Source organism: Chrysochloris asiatica, unplaced genomic scaffold (genome assembly GCF_000296735.1).
Source record: "Chrysochloris asiatica unplaced genomic scaffold, ChrAsi1.0 scaffold00113, whole genome shotgun sequence".
Classification (NCBI taxonomy): Eukaryota; Metazoa; Chordata; class Mammalia; order Afrosoricida; family Chrysochloridae; genus Chrysochloris; species Chrysochloris asiatica.
The window spans coordinates 2,848,864-2,856,877 of record NW_006408631.1 but is presented as its reverse complement, the minus strand read 5'-3'; the positions used below and the strand labels follow the sequence as shown (position 1 = coordinate 2,856,877).

General features: G+C 41.2%; 1 protein-coding gene across 2 annotated transcripts in view; it reads left to right on the top strand.

Moving 5' to 3' along the window:
• KCNAB1 (potassium voltage-gated channel, shaker-related subfamily, beta member 1) overlaps nt 1-8,014 on the top strand; it is a 650,886-nt gene that overhangs the window by 35,420 nt on the left and 607,452 nt on the right. The gene's annotated exons all lie outside the window — the stretch shown is intronic.

Here is an 8,014-nt window from a genome sequence, read left to right as displayed (position 1 = left end):
ATGATCTCTAAGTTTAGGTGGGATATGCTCCTTGGTAATAGATCACTTCAAATAAAAATCAAAGCACGAAGTGTATTTTGTAGCTTAACCTTCAAATTTAATTTGATTAAAGCAATAAACATTACGTATGAAGTATCTCAGGGACTAAGGTGGTGCTAGTACAAAAAATTTTACAAGTGGGTTATCTTAGCTTTTCCTGTCTTCAAGCTTAGTAATTTGAATGATATGACTAGACAAACACCAGTTACTTGTTGAACAAAATATTAAATGCTTTAACCTGTACAATATTTATGGTTCCTCCAAACCCACTGCCATTGAATTGATTCCAACTTATATCAGCTCCCCGTGACCGAGGAGAACAGTCCCATAGCGCTTCCAAGGCTGTTTGGGAGCAGATTTCCAGGTCTTTTCACTTGTGGAGCCACCAGGTGGGCTTAAAATGTCAACCTTTCTGCTAGCAGTTGAGCATTTGACTTACGACCATGGCTCAGATGGTTTCAGATGGACTTTATCGAAGAGAGATGACAAAGAGGTGTTAAGGTTGCGTTTTTTAAAAATATTCTCAGTTCAATGAATTTCTGATGAAGTAACCATTCAAAATTAATTTACAAGTGGAACAATATATTTACTTGAAAAGATTCTCTCTTATTGTCATAGATGTCCTACTGAAAGCATGCCTAACAATCTAGAGGTTTCAACATTGCTTTTGTTCCAGGTCTGGGAGATGGGACTACATAAGACAGGGTTCTTGCCTTGAGGAATCTTGGAGTCTTTTCTGGAGGCTAAACTACCTGCTGTGGTGCTGTAAGATCAGCACTGGACTACAAATCACAAGGTCAGCAGTTCAAACCCACAAGATACTTCTCAGAGAAACCCTACACAGAGTCCCTGTGAGTGGACCTATGGACTCTATGGCACTTAACAACAACAACAACCACCGCAACCATTCAGTTTTACTGATGTGGTTAGAAGTGTCATTGAGGTGCTATGAAAACGTAGATTAAGGAGCAGTTTGTTCTCCAGGAGGCGGGGAGACATGGGAGGGAAGTGTCAGGCTACTTGAAGTGGACTTCTTCAGGGATGCTCACTGTGGGAATGAGAATCAGAGAGGAGGCAGGCTGGGAACAGTCAAGGGAAAGGACTTGTCTGCAGCTCAGGAACCAAGTTGACCTTTTCATAGGTTAAGAATCAGCTAAACTGCCAAGTTGCTATTAATGAGGAAAATGTTAGTGTGAAGGAGCGTGATAGCCTTCCTAAACGCAGCAAATATTCCCACTGAGGCCTTATTCATTTGCCATTACAGAGAATGGAAATTTTCACCCGAGTGATTTTTCCCATTCCTGGAATCTTTGTGTCAAGGCTTTATTTTAACTTTTTAAACCTGAAGGAACAACTTGACATTCCTAGTTGATCTGAATAAATGTCAACAATCATGCTATGTGAAACATTACCAGGCATGATTAAGGCATATAAAACTCCTTGTCTTGAAAATTAGAGGCCTCCTTTTGCTGTTTTCTTTTTAAATTTTGACTTCTGGATTTTTCCTTCACTGGTATTTTTTTCTGTATCCTTACCTTGCCATAAAGTTTTCTTGTTGCTGTCAGTACGCCTTTAGCAGCTCTATTCATCTAACTTGCTATCTTTCCTCTGCTGCAAAATGGAAAATGAGAAAATCAGCATTGTTAGAATTATAGTAAAGAAGGAGTTCATAGTTTATTAGGCAAGGTACACTCACAGGCCTTTAAAAATTTTTTTTCATTTAAACTTCTTATTGTGAATTGAGTGAAGGTTTACAGAACCAGGACTTTTAAAGCATGAGTTTAAAAAGTTATTTGTTCATTTGTTGATTCTTGGTTGTGTCCTAGTTAACAAGGTCACTTAAAAGGTGACCTCTAGAAACTTCAATTACTACTTGATCTGAACTTACATTTAAATCTGCCAAATGCTAAAATTGCTTCAAGTTGTAATGGATCGTGGGATAATCCTTTAGAAAAACAAACCACATAGGTCATGCTTTTTCAAACTGTTGTGGGAGACTCATACTCGAGATTTTCTGTATTTCCCAGTCAAAGAGAATACTCTATCACAAATAAAATAAGCCAAGTGAAGCTGTTCATTAGGCTTCCATAGCAGAAAAACACCACGAGTGCTTTTTAGTGGATCTTTTTTTTTTTTTCCCAACAGTAGTATCTTGGGCTTTTGAACATTTATGATTCTTATCTAGTGAAACGGCACTTGAAGCAGCAGTAGTATATGTTGGGTCTGAAAAATAGAAACTTATTTAACTTTTCTAAAATTATGGAGGTAGTATTATTTCACCCATTATTCTGAAAAAGATACTAAAAACTCAGAGTGCTCAAGACACACAACTAGTATGCTAGAGACAAGACTTTAAACTCTGGTTCGTTTGACCTCAAGCTTCTGCTCTTGGAAACCTACATTTTATTCTAGTCTCCAATGATGACTGACCATTATTGTTATGTGCCTTTGAGTCGGTTCTGACTCACAGAAACCCTGTATAGGGTTTCCAAGGGGCAGCTGGAAACCCATAGCACCACACCAGGACTCCATAACAAGTGAAGAGAACCAGACTCTTTCCAAGAATTCTTCCAGCTTTTGTTAGAATCCTAGATTTTTTAGATTCATGTTTTAAGTGCCTAGAAGAAGATGACAACGAGGTCAGTTGATTTAGAGGAATGATCCCAGTAAGACCTGCCAGCAGCACATTGTATTGTAAACGGAAACCTACACTTTTAGGCTTTGCTTTTGTAGCTGGGATTGAGTTCCCATGATGCCATCTTCATCTCATTCTCCCTGCCTTGTCTCTGACAAGTTCTACACTCTATAAGAATAATGTGTGGAAAAAGATATATGAACCCGATAGCAGAACTTCCGTGGCCAGTGTCCACGGACACATGGGATTCTGTGCAACATTTAGATCGGCTTTATGAGTAGGCATTAAAGGAATGATGGAGGCATTATTTGCTAGATGAAGAACAAATCAACCTTATCCAGACAATCCTTCACTTCCCTTTAGAGAGCAGAAAGTCATATTCGAAGTCATCTTCATTCATTTTAAGGTTAACCCCCCCCCCCCAATAGCATTGTTGTTGTTGTTATGAAGAGCCATTGATTTGGTTCCAACTCATAGCGACCCTGTACAGGGTTTCAGAAGAGTAGGTTTTGAGCTTGAACCACCAGCCTTGCAGTTCAAACCAACTTTGTAGTCCAGCGCATTAGCCTACAGCGCCATACCAGGACTCCTGCATTGTTGTTGTTGTTAAGTGCTGTTGAGTCAGTTCTGACCCATAGCAACCCTGTATAGGATTTCCGAGGAGCAGCTGGTGAAGCTTGAACTGCCGGCCTTGCAGCTCAAGCCACTTTGTCTGTCTAGCGCATTAACCAACACCTGCATTACAGTCTCCTAAAAACGCTCCGTCTCTGCTAAATTTGTCCTTGTCAGCTGCATGTAACTGCACCACCCTAGGGGGCACCATCCACATATACTATAATGCTGATGGGAATCCTTGGAGTTATGCACTGCAGAGACCCCCTGACTCTGACATATTACAGATATTGCAGAGATGGTGATGGTGATGGTGGTGGTGTGCTGTGGAGTCAGTTCGGACTCATAGGGATCCTATATAGAGTTACCGAGGCTGTACATCTTTATGGGAACAGAAAGCCTCATCTCTTTCCTGTAGAACAGCTGGTAGTTTCAAGCTGCTGACCTTGAGGTTAGCAACCTGACTCAAAACCACTATGCTTCCAAATAGCTGCCATTATTAGGCAGCTTATTCTATGCCAGGTATATCAAATAAAACATTTCCTTTAATCTTCATAACAACCCCCTGAGGTAGTATGTGAGCTATATTTCCAGAGGAAGAAATCAAGACTCAAAAAGAGTCTAATTGACCTCTCTCTCTGTGTGCTGTAGGACCAGGACTGAAACCAGGCCTTCCTGACTTCACAGCCCATGCTCTTCCCATCATATGCCATTCCCTATCCAAGGAAATGCTGCTGAGGCAGGCCAATGCTGACTGGGATAAAGGAAGACTGTTCTTTGTGTCCTGAAAGCATTCCTTCCATGGCTCAAAATATACTGGGACTGAGGCCCACCTCCCACCCTTTCCATTCTTCTGTTTCACCTTTCTCTCAAATCACCCTGGAGGCATTTCTGGTCACATGGTGCACTTTAGCACATCTGGGTCTCATATTGGCATATTTGGGGACCTTTTTCAGAGAGAAAATAAAAGGCACACCCAAAGTAGTGAGGAGAGTTCTTGCTGCAAATGCTAAAGCTATTCTTGAAGATGCTTTCTGATTGTGAATGTGGGTAAGTATGGAAGAGATATAGAATACCAGATAGATCCCAAGGATCTTTCTTTTCCCATGACCTTTTTATAGGCCAAGGAAGAGGCATGTAGACCTAGACACTGACAAGTGTATTTTTACTAAAGTAAGGGTATAATGTGTCTTCAGTGGTGGTTGAGTTGTTATTCATGGTAACCCCATGTGCTTCAGAGTAGAACTGCAATCCATAGAATTTTCATTGATTGTGACCTTGCAGAAGCAGATGGCCAGATCTTTCTTCTGAGAAGCCTCTGTTTGGAGTTCAACCTCCAGCCTTGCAGTTAGTAGCCAAGTGCTTAACCATATGCACCACCCAGGAACTCATATGTTGTTGTTGTATGCTGTTGAGTTGGTCCCAACTCATAGCAACCCTTCACAGGGTTTCCAAGGAGTGACTGGAGGGTTTGGATTGCCAACCTTGTGAATAGCAGTCCAGTGCTTATCCTACAGCACTACATGAGGACTCCAGGAACTCATATAGTTATGCACATATTAGAAATATGGCAAATTATACATTGGAGTGTTTTTTGTTTTTTTAAATGTTAAAGTGAAAGAATACATAATATATAAGCAGTTGTGGTTTGATGCTGTTGAGTTGACTATGACTCGTAGCAACCTGCATGACAGAGTGGAACTGCCCCATAGATGGTTTTGGTTGTGGTCTTTAAAGAAGCAGCTTTCCAGGTCTTTCTCTTGTGGAGTCATTGAATGGGTTCAAACTGCTGACCTTTAGGTTAGCAGTCAAGTGTTTAACCTTTGTGCCAGCAGGGCTTCTCATTTAAGCTGTAGGATAAACAAGAGATAAAATGCGAGTGAGAGGACAAGATGATATCTTCAGAAGCCAGGTAAAGGGAGCTGAGGTCAGTTAACCGGGACTCTAGGCTTTCTTCTCCCTTACAGATTTACAGCCTCAAAAACCCTATGCAGAGTGGCTATGGGTCGAATCCAACTCCACAGCACACCACCATCAACTACCACTCTATAATCCTTAAAACTGTAAATACTCTTTCCTCCTTCCCTCCCAGAACTGTTTTATCTCATGTCTAGAGAAACCCTGGAACATAAGGAGATGAGAAAGATTGTCTAGAAAAGTGCCAATGAACAATAAACACAGTTGGCTTTCAAGATGAAGTGTTTTTTTTTCTTGATTTTAAACTTCTGAGAATACTACCTCTTCCCTTTGCTACTGATGTTCCTTCCCCAAGGAACTGTGCCTTATCCTCTTCCCAGCCTTCCAGAGCTGGGTTTAGTACGTCTCCTCACTGTAAACCTCACCTTAGCTCAGACTGTACTGCTTGTAACCCTCTTTTACCTGTCTGTATCCTCCTGTGTACTGTCAGCTCCTCATGGATAAAGGTGATTGACATGGATTGAATTGTGTCCCTTCAAAATACGTGTCAGCTTGGCTGGGTCTTCCTTTTCAGTGGCTTGGCAGTTACGTAATGATGTGATGTGACAGTCATGCAATGATAGAATCATCCACCCCCATTGTGTGATCTGATGTGATCAGTCCTGATCCGATATCATTCTAAATATATGTATCCGATGTATTGTAAATCCTCACTTCTGTGATGTTAATGAAACCAGATGCAATCTATAGGATTATGTTAATCTTGAGTCAATCATTTTTGACGTATGTTGTTGTAAAGCGCCATCTAGTCGGTTCCAATTTATCACTACCCTTTATAGGGTTTTTAATGAGCAGCTGGTGGGTTTGAACTGCCAACATTGTGGTTCACAGTCCAGTGCTGATCCTACAGTACCACACCAGGAGGTATAAAAGCAAGCAGAGCTCAGAGGAACCTACTACCATAAAGAAAGAAGAGCCAGGAGTGGAGTGTGTCCTTGGAACCTGAGGTCTCTGCACTATGAAGCTCCTAGATCCAGAAGGTTGATGCCACGGTGCCTGGGGAACTCCAAGGATTGCTGAGCTTACAGACGATGAAAGAAGACAAGGATCTTTCTTTAGAAAGGAATCCTTCCCCTAGAGTCAGCACTCTGACTTTGGACTTTGAACCTCCTAAACCGCGAGAGAATAAATTTTCATTTGCCAAAGTTATCCATGTGTGGGGTTTCTGTTATCGTAGCACTAGAGAACTAAGATAACCATGCTTTAGCCTTTGTATCTTGTTGAGATACTATGCACATACTTAACTCTGGATTCTTCACATAGAAGGAGCTCTGGTGGTGCTGTAGAGTAAGTACTGGATTTCTAACTGCAAGATTGGCAGTTCAAAACCACCAGTCACTTTGCAGATGAGAGATGAGACTTTCTGCTACCATTAAGACTTACAGTTGCAGAAATATCACATAGGATTACAATGAGTCAGTGAATTGGTGTTTTGGTTTTTGGATCACTAATTACAATTAGATCATAATGTAGTTCTGACAAAGGTGAAGAAGAGATGATAATGACTGGGGCAGAAGTCCCTCTGGATGGTTCCAGTGAGATGGAGTGGGGGGAGGCAACCTCAGTCAGGTGGCTGTTCATCTGTCACAGCCTCACCTGCTGAGCCCTGGTGAACAGGCTCATGGACAATTAGGAAACATTCAAATTCTGTAAATAGGTGGAATAAGTAAATGTGGTCTGCTGTCCCTGGTCCAAGCCAATCAGGCAAAGAAGAATCTTACAGATTATCTAAATCTATAAAGAAACAGACAAGTCCAGACCTGCCCAAGGTCACATATATGTATGAATGTTGAACCCGTAAAGCTGGCCCACCACCCACAGTTGATTTTTGTGAGTTACTATTGAAGTTAAGAGCTTTATTTGTTTGTCTCCACAATCAACACTCATAGAAGCAGCAGTCATAAAATCAAATGACATATTGCATGAGGCAAATCTGCTGCAAAAGATCTCTTTGAAATATAAAAGAGCAAAGATGTCACTCTGAGGACTAAGATACACTGACCTAAATATTTTCAGTTGCCTCATTTGCATGTGAAAGTTGGACAATGAATACGGAAAAACCATAGAAGAATTGATGCATTTGAGTTATGGTGTTAGAGGAGAATATTAAAGGTACCATGGACTACCTGAAGGACAACCTAATCTGTGTTGGAAGGAGTATAGCCAGGATGCTGCTTAGAAGTCAAGATGGTCAGACTTAGTCTCTCATACTTTGGGCATATTATCAGAAGGGACCAGTCCCTGGAGAAGGACATCAGGCTAGGTAAAGAGGAGGGTCATTGCAAAAGACGAAGATCTTCAATGAGATGGATTAACACAGTGGCAGCAACAATCAGTTCAAATATCACAATTGTGAAGATGGAGCAGGACCAGGTAGTGTTTTGTTCTGTTGAGCATAAGGTTGATATGATTCAGAACAGACTTAACAGTACCTAACAACAGTAAGTACTGGTGCTTCTGGCACCCATCAGCAGAAGGTGACTGGGAAGCACCTCTCTCATCAGATGGGTTTATCCGTCTCCCCATGTGCTACACAGTAATTGCATACTCTTGAAAGATCCTGAAAAAAAAAAACCATAGGGTGATTATTATTCCTGAGGACACTAACTGTCCACTCAGAGGCATTTCTTATAGGCTTTGTTGTTGTTGTTAGATGTCATCAAGTTGTTACCGACTCATAACAACCCTATGCACAACAGAGCAAAGCATTGCTGGGTCCTGTGGCAACCTCAGAATTGTTGCTATGTTTCA